This window comes from Miscanthus floridulus, chromosome 2 (assembly GCF_019320115.1).
Source record: "Miscanthus floridulus cultivar M001 chromosome 2, ASM1932011v1, whole genome shotgun sequence".
Taxonomy (NCBI): Eukaryota; Viridiplantae; Streptophyta; class Magnoliopsida; order Poales; family Poaceae; genus Miscanthus; species Miscanthus floridulus.
This window is the reverse complement of record NC_089581.1, coordinates 147,835,529-147,852,128: the sequence shown is the minus strand read 5'-3', so window position 1 is coordinate 147,852,128 and position 16,600 is coordinate 147,835,529.

Sequence of the window (16,600 nt, the reverse complement as noted above, 5' to 3'; positions counted from 1 at the left end):
TTTTCTTGAAACATGATATGAAAGGGGCAAATGACATGAAGTTTTTGCTATATCTGTATGAAATGATAGCTGGTCTCAAAATAAATTTTAACAAAAGTGAAGTTATCACAATCAATGATGAAGAGAATGGGACAGACCTATGCTGAATTATTCAACTGTCAAGTTGGGCTCTTCCCTATTAAGTATTTGGGAGTACCAGTTAGTCCAAGTCGTTTACATGTTAGAGATTGGTTATCACTTATTGATAAATGCTTGAAAAGATTGGATGTTTGGAAAGGTAGCTGTATGTCCATTGCAGGTAGGTCTACACTGATCAGTTCTAGTCTCAACAATTCTCCTATATACCACATGTCGGTTTACCTGTTGCCTAAAACAATAGTGAATAAAATGGACAAGATCAGGAGATCCTTTTTTTGGCAAGGAGGGGGGACGAAAAAGAAATATCATTTGTTGAAATGGGAAAAAAATATGCAAAAACAAGAAAAAAGGTGGTTTGGGAATTAAAAATTTGAGGAAAATGAATGTTAGCTTACTCTGTAAGTGGTGGTGGAAGTTGGAAAAAGAAGATGGGTTGTGGCAAAGGATAGTCAGATATAAGTATTTAAGGAACAACTCAATCCATAATGTATCACATAAACTAAATGGCTCTCATATCTGGAGTGATTTACTCGTTTCTGGAAAGATGCATGGTTGTACCAGCAACCTTTGTGTGAGATTGCTCCTGTACTTTTTGCCTTGTGTAATCTTAAAGATGTTATGGTTGACCAGGTTAGGAATGAGGTCTCTATAATTACTTTCCGTAGATGGTTACCTGAAGATCTTAGATTGCAATGGGAGAAAATTTTGTCTGACGTCTCAACCTTTAACTTTGGTAATGGCTCTGATATGGTTTTGTGGTCTTTAGAAAAGAACAATAAATTTTCTGTGAAATCAATGTATAATGCCTTGACTAGGAGTGATGCTGGGATTTATCATAAAATACTGTGGAAGGGAAAGATCCCTACAAAAATCAAGATTTTTATGTGGCTACTTATGAATGATGCTATACTGACTAAAGACAATCTTAAAAGAAAGTGGCAAGGAGATCTGACATGTTACTTTTGTGATGAACCTGAAAGTATTTCGCATCTTTTTTTCCATTGCCATGTTGCAAAATCAGTATGGGCAATTGTGGCTAAGTGTTTTGGAGCTGATACTGTTCCTGGGAACTTAGATCAAAGTTGGAGATGGTGTGACAGATGGTTACCTCTTGGTAGAAAGTATCATGTTTTAGGAGTTTCAGCTATTTGTTGAGCAATTTGGAAGTCACGCAATAAAACATGCTTTGACAAAATCATCATCAAGAGTCCTTTAGATATTATCTGTCATATGTGTGCGCTTATGAAATACTGGGCAGGTCTTTTTGCTGAGCCGGACAGAGAGCAATTGATCGAAGGTATCAACACGATGCTGCGCTTGGCAAACAGGATCCTGAAGTGCCAGAGGGAAGATCAAGAAGATGCAAGACGCATCCTCGGTGGTGACCAGGATGGACAAGATGATACTCCAGCCTAGGTGGCTTCTTCTGGATGGAATGCTACTTTGTGAAGATGGACGCTGGCTCCTTTACTTTTGGTCTCTGGAACTTGTTTTGGTCTAGTGTTGCAACAGCCGGTTTTCTGGATGCGTTTTACAAACTTGTAAGGGTGATGTTATGCTGACCGTTGGTGGTCATAGGTTCGCTTTGTGATGGTTGTCTTTAGCTCTGAGCCAGAGTAGTTGCGCACTTTCGTTCTTCTTTCTGTTATTTCCCTCCAAACTCTGTATTTCTGTTATGAAAGTAATGGGAATGGGAAGGTTTCTCGGTTGGAAAAAAAGTACGATAGATTGAAAGGTTGGAGAATAGAATTGATAGAATTAGTGTTGTATTGCTAAACCTTATAGATGAGTTTTATAGGAGTACGTTGCTAATTGCTTAGTAGAGGGTAAATAGTCTCCCTAGAGATAAGACGCGGGCTGATACTATAAATGATCATAATCTATCACATTTATCCTAATATACTTTACCGTCTCCACATTTGTTGAACGGTGTCATGAATAGAAAGAGTGCCTCGGATGGTCAAATTGGAGAGGAAGCCATAGGCAGAAATCAACACCCATCCACAGTCATAGTGGGAGTGTCATAGACACTGTAGATGTTCTGGCCAGTACTGGTTTTATATTTGCCTCTATAAAAGTGGTTTTAGAGGCCTTTTCATAAGAATGCCTTTAAGTAAAAAGAAATTAAGGTAGTTTTATAAAAATGCCTTTCGCCTTGTTTACTTGGCTTATAAGCCGTACTTTTTCAACCAACGAACATTATTTTTCTCTCACAATAAATCAGCCAACAGTACTTTCAACCATAGCTTATCAGCCAAGCGAACAGGGCATTTAACAAAACACCTTTAATTAAGAGATGTGTTGTAGTGAGTGGCGAAGGTGCCTTGAAGTCAAGGGGGCCAAATTAGTGGTACGTAATCAACAGCTACACAATTGTTGTACAATGCAAAGCTATTGTTTTATTTTCGCTAAAGCTAAACTGGCTGCACTAAACAACTAACAAAACAGTCATTTTAATGTAGAATGAGCAAATAATTATCCGGTGGGAAGATTTGCATATTTGCGACCCACTTGGCAAGAAACGACCCCATTTAGCACATGCAAGACGGTGAGCAAGCACATGCTGAAAGGATCTATGGATGGTTAGAGGGGCTGAATAGTCTAATTAATTTTTCTACAAATTCACAAACACTAGGCAAAGGTGTTAGTACAAGAGATGATCCTGATAAGCACTACTTGCCTAGTCTATGCAATACAACGCAAACCCCCTATTCAATTCTAGTTGCAAATAACAAGAATTAAGCACTTCACACAAACAAGTAACTAGAGGCTCTACTAAACAACTAAGAAGCTAGCAACAGGAGCAACTAAACCACACAACTTAACAAGAAGACTAAGCTAGTACACTAGTTAACTGTAGGCAAGCAACAACACAAGCACAAGTTAAGAATTGTACGCTCTGTTCGCTTGGCTTATAAGCCGTACTTTTTCAGTCAACGAACATTATTTTTCTCTCACAACAAATCAGTCAACAATACTTTCAGTCATGGCTTATCAGCCAAGCAAACAGGGCAGTAATGCACACTTGTGATCATGATATCCATCTCCATCACCGAATGCCTTGTCAATCACCATCAAGTGGACCCTAGCTTAACCATACTCAATGAAAGCATTATTCCACATGGTTGACACCCAATTATCAAAATTAAACTAGGGCTTTCACATGCAAGACAGCAAGGTTGCATGAGGCCCGCTACTATGTGTGGTGTAGTCTTGTGCATGAGGAAGACGGTGAGCAAGTACCTGTTTGATATTGTTCATGAGCTCTAAAATTGTTTCCCAATTCATTGAAATTTTTAACAATAGATGTGCTGGATCAAAGTGCCATAAAGAATTGACATTATAGGGGAGAGCAAGTGGTTGATTGTTGAGTGCAATCAAAATATGCGGACATATAGAAACAGACAAATATGGACAGACCACCAAAAAATCTAGTTAGAATCACATGATCTAGTATTCACAAGTATACATGTATAAAGTCACACAACAATATACACATATGAAGATCGATCTAATATTCACTTGCATGCCTTGTGTGTTAACTTATTAACATGCATAATTGATGATTAGTAGGTGTATTAACATAAAAATAAGAATATATAGCTGTTCAACATACCCCGCATAGATTGAAAATGGGGTAAATATGGGTTCATCTCGCATGAAAATGGGATCCCGTAAAAATGGACGGGAAATCCTCTCTTTCATTTCCATAAATATAAAAACGGATCCCATAATAAATATGAAAAAGGAAGTAAAAAATAAAAATTGGAGCGCGACGGCGTCCGTTTTCATTCCTAGCTGAGCTGCCACACTTGCCAACCAGTGAACTTTGTGTCATAACCTATTGTCTTTTCTTTGACACGTGCGTCTGTTTCTGTCCTGGCCGTCGAGCCGAGGCGGAGGGCCCAGAGGGCCACATACTAAGCTCAGACTACGCACAAATGAGCTTGGAGAAGGACGTGCACATGGGAACGAGAGAGGGCAGTAGAAGGGATCCGCCCCATGGCGACGTTGTCTTTTTTTTCACGAGAGTGTCCTTGCCACACGTATAAGACTGATTACAATATCTTAAGTAATCCATAAATTATCGTGGAATGATGGAAGCCAACATGATCCAAATAAACTAACTTAAATTATATTACAAAAAAGTTGTGCAATCAATTGGACAGGTGCCAACGAGACTAGCAAGCCTCCTCAAACATGTTGAAAAATAAGGCATTTTCATATTTATTTTAATCCATAAAAATAACGCAATAAAAAAGAGAATGAAGTCATGAATAAAAAGACAGAAACAATTCATGACAAATGTTAACATGATGATAAGACAAATTATAGAGCCGAAACATATGTGAAACATTGTTTTACATAGCTGAAGCATCACAAACATGATCGTTTTACATAGCTGAAGCATCACAGACATGATCACAAATATAAAAGATGTGTTCTCAAATATCAAGATCATGATGATCACAAAATTAAAAGGAACCAGAAAACCAGTACTAGCATAATCATCCGAATCAACCAAACAGAGCATGTTGAATATGAAAGCAGTATTGCCTAGGAACATCATGATATTGATAATGAAACTCAGAAGAGGGTGAAGGAGATTATACCCTGCGGCGGAGCCGCTCGCACCAGGAAAAGCCATGGTGGTGCTTTGCTGTTGTAGTCGTCCCGCTCGATGCAGTGCAGAAAAGGACGCTGTGAAGAGGCGCCGTGAAGAGGCACCGCTACAGGTTCACCAGCGAGTAGTCGTGCCACCACCGACACTCCCCAAAAACGTAATCGCCCGTCTTCACCCGAGCAGGTGAAGCCCACGACGGAGACGCGTTCCGGAGGCCTACTCTTCCATCTCTGGTGCTCGCCGGAGGTGGAACGGGAAGAACTTGCACTGCTAGAAAGTGGTGTACTTCGCCAAGAGAACCTAACCGAGAGGGGAGGATTTGTTTTATAGGCAGAGGCTAGAAGACGAGAAGCCGACGGCACCGAGGGGTCACACCTCCCTTCTGCGGTGGGAGAGACGGAGACGGAGAGCCAGAAGTCACGGAAGTTAACCTCCAATCAATTTGTCACAGGAAACGGAAACGGAGTTTCAAAAATAAAGGCCTCGCCCGCCCGTCCGCTTGCTCGCCGCCGCCCGCCTGCCTCGCCTCGCCACGCCACGCCACGCCCACGCCCACGCGCATGGGCTCGGGCCGGGCCGGGCGGCGGCGGCGGCGGCGCGCGCGCGCGCGTGTGGCATCTAGGTGATTCACTTTTACTTCTCAAATAGATCGATCAATGATCAAGTATTTAAGTAGAGTCTCCTCTTGATTAAATTCTCATATGGTATAAAACCATTAATGTACATGTACGGACCATAGAGTTTAATAGAGATATTAAATAAATGGGCCAAGCCCATAATATCTAATAATCCCCACCAAACTCTAGGGTACGCAGTTTGAAGTTCTCAGAACCACATTCCTTTTATATACCAGTGTTTCGATGGAGACTGTTAAGTTGAACATCCATCTAGAAAGCTAGCTACACTCATCCACAACTGAACAATGGACAGAACCTTGAATTGACAGTTTTGTGCGAGATGAGTTTCACATAGCCTCTTAACTGATACTAGGCTGCCAAGTACCTTCCCTCTGTTTTGAAGCATATAAGTCACACTTCGAGGCCTTTTCATGAGCATCTAGAGATTACCCACATCTCATAGATTGTGACTAGCAATCGAGCTCATATAGGTGTGTTCCTTATAGGATGTTCTGTAGGACAACATCCCCGCTATACCAAGCCGCTCGGATCACATTAAGAACTTAATCATCCTGCCTAACAGTATTGGAGAGACGGTGCATCTCCAACGAACTGAGCTATAATCTAAGGGGTCTCTCCCTCAGTCAATCAACAGCTTGTTTCGCCATCCTAATTCACGGGATCTCCGATCACATAGGATAGGTTACCACTGTTGATGGCTCTATGTGGGTCTCAAACCCAGTTCCCTCGACGCACCTTCTATCACATTGCGTGATAGACCCTTAGTGAATTGATCTGCCAGATTATTTGATGTATGGACATAGTCCAATGCAATTACTCCGGAGTTTCTCAGTTTTCTGACAGTCTTCAAACGTCTCTTCACATGCTTTGTGGACTTCATGTTATCCTTAGAACTGTTTACCTTAGTGATCATAGTTTGATTATCACAGTTCATGGAAATTGCTAGGATTGGTTTCTCAACAATCGGCAAATCCATCAGGAGATCACGGAGCCACTCTGCCTCAGCACTAGCGGTATCCAATGCGGTCAGTTCTGCTTCCATTGTAGACTTTGTTAAGATAGTCTGCTTGTAAGACTTCCAAGAAACAGCACCACCTCCAAGTAGAAACACGTATCCACTCGTGGCATACAGCTGATCCGCATCAGAAATCCAATTAGCATCACAATAACCCTCTAGTACCCTCGGATACCCGAAAAAGTGAATGATGTAACTCATTGTCCCTTTCAAATAGCGCAGCACTCTCTCAAGAGCATTCCAGTGAGTATCTCCCGGATTTGACACAAACCGGCTCAGTTTGCTTACAGCGAACGAGATATCAGGCCTGGTTGCGCTAGCTAGGTACATAAGAGAACCAATTATCTGTGAATATCTCAATTGGTCTCTTGCAATTCTGTGATTCTTCCTCAAATGAACACTTGGATCGTACGGAGTAGGAGCAGGCGTACACTCACTGTACCCAAATCGGTTCAAGACCTTTTCCACATAGTGAGACTGCATAAGAGTTACCCCACCACTTCCTTCCTCCCTTGAAAGCTTAATGTTGAGAATAACATCAGTCTCTCCCAAGTCTTTCATCTCAAAGTTACTCGACAAAAAATCTTTTACTTCTTTAATCACATTTAGATTGTTGCCAAATATTAATATATCATCCACATATAGGCATAATAACACACCATCACCACCACCAAACCGATAATATACACATTTATCAGCTTTATTCACAACAAAGCCGGCTGATGTTAGAGTTTTATCAAACTTCTCATGCCACTGCTTGGGGGCTTGCTTTAGGCCATACAGGGACTTCAATAACTTACAAACTTTACCCTCTTGACCATTTGCAATAAACCCATCAGGTTGATCCATGTAGATCTCTTCCTCAAGCTCTCCATTTAGGAAGGCTGTCTTAACGTCCATCTGATGAATGAGAAGACCATGTGAGGTAGCCAGGGATAGCAACACACGAATGGTCGTCAATCGAGCAACAGGTGAGTAAGTATCAAAGTAATCTTCACCTTCCTTCTGTGTATAACCCTTAACAACAAGCCTAGCCTTGTACTTCTCAATTGTACCATCAGGCCTCAGCTTCTTTTTAAACACCCGTTTGCAGCCCACAGGTTTGCAACCAAATGGACGGTCAACCACTTCCCACGTCCCATTGGACATAATGGAGTCCATCTCACTTTGCACTGCCTCCTTCCACATGTCGGAATTAGGAGAGGAGTATGCCTCAGAAACAGTTGTGGGAGTGTCATCCACGAGATATATAATAAAGTCTTATCCAAAGGATTTTGCAACTCTTTGCCTCTTACTCCTTCGAGTGACAGTATTATCATCCTCCTCAGGATTTTGCTCAAGCTCATGGGTGTTATCATCAGCGTGTATATTCGATTCATGAAGTTCAGGAACATGATCATGACTAGACATGCTAGATGCACCTATTTTCATTGGAAATTCATTCTCAAAAAACGTGGCATCTCTAGACTCCATGACCGTTCCAACAGCCATATCAGGAGCACTAGAATTTATTATTAAAAAACGATAGCCCACACTATGAATGGCATAGCCTAGGAAAACACAATCTACAGTTTTTGGTCCAAGCTTTCGCTTTTTGTTTATTGGCACGTTCACTTTGGCCAAACAACCCCAAACGCGAAGATAAGAAATATTTAATCTCTTTTTCTCCCATTCCTCAAATGGAGTGATTTCTTTGTTCTTTGTGGGCACTCTATTTAGGACATGATTCGCAGTTAAAATTGCCTCACCCCACCATTCCTTAGATAAACCAGCTGTCTCCAACATGGCATTCACCAAGTCAGTTAGAGTGCGGTTCTTTCTCTCAGCAATCCCATTGGATTGTGGTGAGTATGGAGGTGTCCTCTCATGAATTATACCGTGCACCGCGCAAAACTCAGAAAATTCATTAGAGAAATATTCTCCCCCGCGATCGGACCGCAACCGTTTGATATGTTTTTCAAGTTGATTCTCAGCCTCAGCTTTAAAGGTTTTAAAATAATTTAATGCCTCATCTTTTGTTTTAATTAGGTACACATAGCAATATCGAGTGCAATCATCTATGAACGTTATGAAGTATCTCTTACCACCTTTTGTCAAAATTCCGTTCATTTCACAAATATCGGAATGGATGAGTTCAAGTGGTGCCAACTCTCTCGCCGCAACTGCCTTGTGAGGCTTGCGAGGTTGTTTTGCCTCAACGCATGTATGACATTTGGAGCTTTTGGCAACGTCAAATTTAGGAATTAAATTCAGACCAGCTAAGCGGGACATGCAACCAAAGTTAACATGACATAATCGAGAATACCAAACATTCATCTCAACATTAACGTTATTAACGACATTATTCACTGCAAGAGGTAAAGTATCAACCAAAGACAAGCGGAACAAGCCTCCGCTCTCATAGCCTTTTCCAACAAAGGTTCCATACTTCGACATAACACATTTATTCGACTCAAACATAAGTTTAAAACCATCTCGACATAGCAGAGAGCCACTAATAAGATTTCTCCTTATTGAGGGGACATGATGCACGTTCTTGAGTTGCACGGTCTTCCCCGAAGTAAGCTTCAGATCCACCGTACCAACACCATGAACACCAGCACGCGCGCCATTCCCCATCAGCAAGGCTCCACTCCTCCCGACCTGGTAAAAAGAAAACAAGGACTTATCAGCACACACATGTATATTTGCACCTGTATCAACCCACCAATCAGGTGAGGAACAAACTGTAAATGCAGATAAATTACCATACCCAGCAGCGTCTGCATCAGTCTCAATGGTGTTGACTGTCTTCGCCTTTGGTGGGGGCTTCCACTTAGCCTCAGGACACTCTCTAGAAAAGTGCCCAGTGTTCCCACAAGTGAAGCAGTTCATCTTTGCCTTGTCTAATCCCATCTTCTTATTGTTACCTTTCTTGAAGAAGGTAGTGGATTTCTGCTTAAGCTCCTGCTAGGGCTTCTTCTTTTGTGGCTTAGGACGAAACTTTTGCACCACATGTGCACTAGTAGTCGCCTCACCATTCCCACCCTTGCTCTTTCCCTTAACATCCTTTGCTCTTGCCTTGTCCTCAACATCAAGAGTGCCAACAAGTTCAGCAATGCTAAACTGTTGCCTCTTGTGTTTCAAGGTAGTAGCAAAATCAGTCCAGGAAGGTGGCAGCTTAGCAATAATGCACCCTGCCACGAACCTGTCAGGGAGAGGACAGCCGTACAGCTCCAATTCCTTCACCAGTCCCTGTATCTCATGAGCCTGTTCGACTACAGGACGGTTATCAACCATCTTGTTGTCATGGAACTGCTCCATGATGTACAGCTCAGAGCCGGCGTCGGAAAGACCGTACCGGGCCTCAAGGGCTTCCCACACAGCTCTGCCAGTCGGGAGTGGTATGTAGGCATCAACCAGAGAATCATTGATGATGCTCAATAGTGCAGCCTTGCACATGGTCTCAGCATGTCCCTAAGCCTGTTCATCCTCATCGGATCTCACAGTAGCAGGCTGATCATTGAGCACATGACCACAGCACATGGCCGACAACCACAGAAGGGCTTTCTCACGCCACCTCTTGTAGTGAGTGCCCTCAAACGGCGTAGGCTTTAGCATGCCCGCAAAGCCAACAGATGAAAATGTCCTAAAATTACGTTTTTAGAATGTTGAAAAATAAGGCATTTTCATATTTATTTTAATCCATAAAAATAACGCAATAAAAAAGAGAATGAAGTCATGAATAAAAAGACAGAAACAATTCATGACAAATGTTAACATGATGATAAGACAAATTATAGAGCCAAAACATATGTGAAACATTGTTTTACATAGCTGAAGCATCACAAACATGATCGTTTTACATAGCTGAAGCATCACAGACATGATCACAAATATAAAAGATGTGTTCTTAAATATCAAGATCATGATGATCACAAAATTAAAAGGAACCAGAAAACCAGTACTAGCATAATCATCCGAATCAACCAAACAGAGCATGTTGAATATGAAAGCAGTATTGCCTAGGAACATCATGATATTGATAATGAAACTCAGAAGAGGGTGAAGGAGATTATACCCTGCGGCGGAGCCGCTCGCACCAGGAAAAGCCATGGTGGTGCTTTGCTGTTGTAGTCGTCCCGCTCGATGCAGTGCAGAAAAGGACGCCGTGAAGAGGCGCCGTGAAGAGGCACCGCTACAGGTTCACCAGCGAGTAGTCGTGCCACCACCGACACTCCCCAAAAACGTAATCGCCCGTCTTCACCCGAGCAGGTGAAGCCCATGACGGAGACGCGTTCCGGAGGCCTACTCTTCCATCTCTGGTGCTCGCCGGAGGTGGAACGGGAAGAACTTGCACTGCTGGAAAGTGGTGTACTTCGCCAAGAGAACCTAACCGAGAGGGGAGGATTTGTTTTATAGGTAGAGGCCAGAAGACGAGAAGCCGATGGCACCGAGGGGTCACACCTCCCTTCTGCGGTGGGAGAGACGGAGACGGAGAGCCAGAAGTCACGGGAGTTAACCTCCAATCAATTCGTCACAGGAAACGGAAACGGAGTTTCAGAAATAAAGGCCTCGCCCGCCCGTCCGCTCGCTCGCCGCCGCCCGCCTGCCTCGCCTTGCCTCGCCCACGCCCACGCGCACGGGCACGGGCTCGGGCCGGGCCGGGCGGCGGCGGCGGCGCGTGCGCGCGCGTGTGGCATCCAGGTGATTCACTTTTACTTCTCAAATAGATCGATCAATGATCAAGTATTTAAGTAGAGTCTCCTCTCGATTAAATTCCCATATGGTATAAAACCATTAATGTACATGTACGGACCATAGAGTTTAATAGAGATATTAAATAAATGGGCCAAGCCCATAATATCTAACAAAACATACACTCGAACCCCGTCACGTCGAACTTCATAAGCGCTCGAAGTGTGGCCCTTTTTTCGAAGTCGAGCGAACCCTAGAATGTCTGCTGGAAGTCTACCACCACCTGGGAATCCGACGGCTGTGAGGCAGAAGGTTTCCACTTTGACAAAAGCACTTTCTGCGCTTGAAGGGTGGCGTTAGGGGCCCGAGAGACACACTTTGCCGCCAAACGCTAGCTATGACGGATGGTGACCGACGATGGAGAGCTACGGGTTCGATGTCGAGGTGGCGCCTTGAGGATGGGAGTCTTCAGCGGGGCGAAGACGCGCCTAGCAAACTCCCTGGCAAGGGCCGAAGGCGAATCTAGCAGATCGTCACCATCCACCCTCAGCGCCTCAGCATCCGCGAAGCTGAGCTAGACCATCCATGGTGGCAAACGAGTGTCCGCTAACGATGCCTGAGCCTCTAGGCGGTGGCGAACAAGTGTCCGCTAATGATGCCTGAGCCTCTAGGCCACAGTCGGAGTAGACAGACGCCCCCGCTCGAGCACCCTAGAAAGCTGGCTTTCTGCAGTTGTTTGCCTGTTCCCCTTTCTTTTCAGTTTTCACTCCAAATCTATCGGCAGGCATGCTCCTGTCATCTTTCCAAGCCCTTCGCTGCTCTGCGGCTTACTCTATCCTAACTCCTAACCTTCCGCAAGGGGCCTCCACATGCCAGATGAACTGCCCCGCCCATGGAAAGAGAACCCACGACCACTAGTAGACAAACTGGCTTTAGTCCCGGTTTCCAACCCCCTTTAATCCCGGTTTTGGAACCGGTACTATGAAATCGGGATTAAAGGTCTTGATTTTTAGTCCCGGTTCCTTCAACCGGGAGTAGAGGTGTTTATTGGGTGAAAAAAGTTGCAGTTGTGGAGATTCGAACCTACGACCTCTCACTTCAGCTCTTACACGTGTTACCATCTCACCTACCACCACACATCTTACTTAAATAAGATACGCTTTCTTTTTAAATTCAGTTTGGAGACACCTTTAGTCCGGGTTTGAGACATAAACCGGGGCTAAAGGTACCTTTAGTCCAGGTTCGTGCCTCAAACCGGGACTAAAAGTCACTTTTAGTCCGAGTTCATGTCTCAAACCGGGACTAAAGATTCTCGCACTGACGTGCCTCTGACACACCTCAGTAGCCGTTGGGTAGGGACCTTTAGTCCAACAAAGGTTCCATACTTCGACATAACACATTTATTCGACTCAAACATAAGTTTAAAACCATCTCGACATAGCAGAGAGCCACTAATAAGATTTCTCCTTATTGAGGGGACATGATGCACGTTCTTGAGTTGCACGGTCTTCCCCGAAGTAAGCTTCAGATCCACCGTACCAACACCATGAACACCAGCACGCGCGCCATTCCCCATCAGCAAGGCTCCACTCCTCCCGACCTGGTAAAAAGAAAACAAGGACTTATCAGCACACACATGTATATTTGCACCTGTATCAACCCACCAATCAGGTGAGGAACAAACTGTAAATGCAGATAAATTACCATACCCAGCAGCGTCTGCATCAGTCTCAATGGTGTTGACTGTCTTCGCCTTTGGTGGGGGCTTCCACTTAGCCTCAGGACACTCTCTAGAAAAGTGCCCAGTGTTCCCACAAGTGAAGCAGTTCATCTTTGCCTTGTCTAATCCCATCTTCTTATTGTTACCTTTCTTGAAGAAGGTAGTGGATTTCTGCTTAAGCTCCTGCTAGGGCTTCTTCTTTTGTGGCTTAGGACGAAACTTTTGCACCACATGTGCACTAGTAGTCGCCTCACCATTCCCACCCTTGCTCTTTCCCTTAACATCCTTTGCTCTTGCCTTGTCCTCAACATCAAGAGTGCCAACAAGTTCAGCAATGCTAAACTGTTGCCTCTTGTGTTTCAAGGTAGTAGCAAAATCAGTCCAGGAAGGTGGCAGCTTAGCAATAATGCACCCTGCCACGAACCTGTCAGGGAGAGGACAGCCGTACAGCTCCAATTCCTTCACCAGTCCCTGTATCTCATGAGCCTGTTCGACTACAGGACGGTTATCAACCATCTTGTTGTCATGGAACTGCTCCATGATGTACAGCTCAGAGCCGGCGTCGGAAAGACCGTACCGGGCCTCAAGGGCTTCCCACACAGCTCTGCCAGTCGGGAGTGGTATGTAGGCATCAACCAGAGAATCATTGATGATGCTCAATAGTGCAGCCTTGCACATGGTCTCAGCATGTCCCTAAGCCTGTTCATCCTCATCGGATCTCACAGTAGCAGGCTGATCATTGAGCACATGACCACAGCACATGGCCGACAACCACAGAAGGGCTTTCTCACGCCACCTCTTGTAGTGAGTGCCCTCAAACGGCGTAGGCTTTAGCATGCCCGCAAAGCCAACAGATGAAAATGTCCTAAAATTACGTTTTTAGAATGTTGAAAAATAAGGCATTTTCATATTTATTTTAATCCATAAAAATAACGCAATAAAAAAGAGAATGAAGTCATGAATAAAAAGACAGAAACAATTCATGACAAATGTTAACATGATGATAAGACAAATTATAGAGCCAAAACATATGTGAAACATTGTTTTACATAGCTGAAGCATCACAAACATGATCGTTTTACATAGCTGAAGCATCACAGACATGATCACAAATATAAAAGATGTGTTCTTAAATATCAAGATCATGATGATCACAAAATTAAAAGGAACCAGAAAACCAGTACTAGCATAATCATCCGAATCAACCAAACAGAGCATGTTGAATATGAAAGCAGTATTGCCTAGGAACATCATGATATTGATAATGAAACTCAGAAGAGGGTGAAGGAGATTATACCCTGCGGCGGAGCCGCTCGCACCAGGAAAAGCCATGGTGGTGCTTTGCTGTTGTAGTCGTCCCGCTCGATGCAGTGCAGAAAAGGACGCCGTGAAGAGGCGCCGTGAAGAGGCACCGCTACAGGTTCACCAGCGAGTAGTCGTGCCACCACCGACACTCCCCAAAAACGTAATCGCCCGTCTTCACCCGAGCAGGTGAAGCCCATGACGGAGACGCGTTCCGGAGGCCTACTCTTCCATCTCTGGTGCTCGCCGGAGGTGGAACGGGAAGAACTTGCACTGCTGGAAAGTGGTGTACTTCGCCAAGAGAACCTAACCGAGAGGGGAGGATTTGTTTTATAGGTAGAGGCCAGAAGACGAGAAGCCGATGGCACCGAGGGGTCACACCTCCCTTCTGCGGTGGGAGAGACGGAGACGGAGAGCCAGAAGTCACGGGAGTTAACCTCCAATCAATTCGTCACAGGAAACGGAAACGGAGTTTCAGAAATAAAGGCCTCGCCCGCCCGTCCGCTCGCTCGCCGCCGCCCGCCTGCCTCGCCTTGCCTCGCCCACGCCCACGCGCACGGGCACGGGCTCGGGCCGGGCCGGGCGGCGGCGGCGGCGCGTGCGCGCGCGTGTGGCATCCAGGTGATTCACTTTTACTTCTCAAATAGATCGATCAATGATCAAGTATTTAAGTAGAGTCTCCTCTCGATTAAATTCCCATATGGTATAAAACCATTAATGTACATGTACGGACCATAGAGTTTAATAGAGATATTAAATAAATGGGCCAAGCCCATAATATCTAACAAAACATACACTCGAACCCCGTCACGTCGAACTTCATAAGCGCTCGAAGTGTGGCCCTTTTTTCGAAGTCGAGCGAACCCTAGAATGTCTGCTGGAAGTCTACCACCACCTGGGAATCCGACGGCTGTGAGGCAGAAGGTTTCCACTTTGACAAAAGCACTTTCTGCGCTTGAAGGGTGGCGTTAGGGGCCCGAGAGACACACTTTGCCGCCAAACGCTAGCTATGACGGATGGTGACCGACGATGGAGAGCTACGGGTTCGATGTCGAGGTGGCGCCTTGAGGATGGGAGTCTTCAGCGGGGCGAAGACGCGCCTAGCAAACTCCCTGGCAAGGGCCGAAGGCGAATCTAGCAGATCGTCACCATCCACCCTCAGCGCCTCAGCATCCGCGAAGCTGAGCTAGACCATCCATGGTGGCAAACGAGTGTCCGCTAACGATGCCTGAGCCTCTAGGCGGTGGCGAACAAGTGTCCGCTAATGATGCCTGAGCCTCTAGGCCACAGTCGGAGTAGACAGACGCCCCCGCTCGAGCACCCTAGAAAGCTGGCTTTCTGCAGTTGTTTGCCTGTTCCCCTTTCTTTTCAGTTTTCACTCCAAATCTATCGGCAGGCATGCTCCTGTCATCTTTCCAAGCCCTTCGCTGCTCTGCGGCTTACTCTATCCTAACTCCTAACCTTCCGCAAGGGGCCTCCACATGCCAGATGAACTGCCCCGCCCATGGAAAGAGAACCCACGACCACTAGTAGACAAACTGGCTTTAGTCCCGGTTTCCAACCCCCTTTAATCCCGGTTTTGGAACCGGTACTATGAAATCGGGATTAAAGGTCTTGATTTTTAGTCCCGGTTCCTTCAACCGGGAGTAGAGGTGTTTATTGGGTGAAAAAAGTTGCAGTTGTGGAGATTCGAACCTACGACCTCTCACTTCAGCTCTTACACGTGTTACCATCTCACCTACCACCACACATCTTACTTAAATAAGATACGCTTTCTTTTTAAATTCAGTTTGGAGACACCTTTAGTCCGGGTTTGAGACATAAACCGGGGCTAAAGGTACCTTTAGTCCAGGTTCGTGCCTCAAACCGGGACTAAAAGTCACTTTTAGTCCGAGTTCATGTCTCAAACCGGGACTAAAGATTCTCGCACTGACGTGCCTCTGACACACCTCAGTAGCCGTTGGGTAGGGACCTTTAGTCCCGGTTGAAGCTACCAACCAGGACTAAAGGTTTCTCTAATCCCGGGCGCGAAAAATATCGAAACTAAAGCCAAATTTCAAAGTGGATTAAAAGTTATTTCTCTACTGGTGGACCGAGGGAGAGGAAGTTCCAGGGTAGCTAAAAGATTCAAAAGGTTGTGTGACCAGAGAAAAATTCGAGGTCATCCTCGATCTGTTGCTATCTTTGTTTGCAAGTACACAACACAACCGCGTACTGTTTTTTTCCAGCACACAAAAAGGTCAATCTGGTACACGAGCAGCAATTCATTATCATTTGTGTCTTTTCTTTTTCTTTCAGGGCATGTACAACGAAGGCACACGTAACCATTAGCCTCAGACTAAAAGCAGATTCCATATTCACTCTCTCTTAGGATCGAAACTCATATAGACATCTAAATCTAAAATAGGTAGTAAGAGATTTAAAATTAGTCTTCAACATAGTATCTATACGGAAAACCTATTTTGAGTTGTCTGAGAGGCACAACT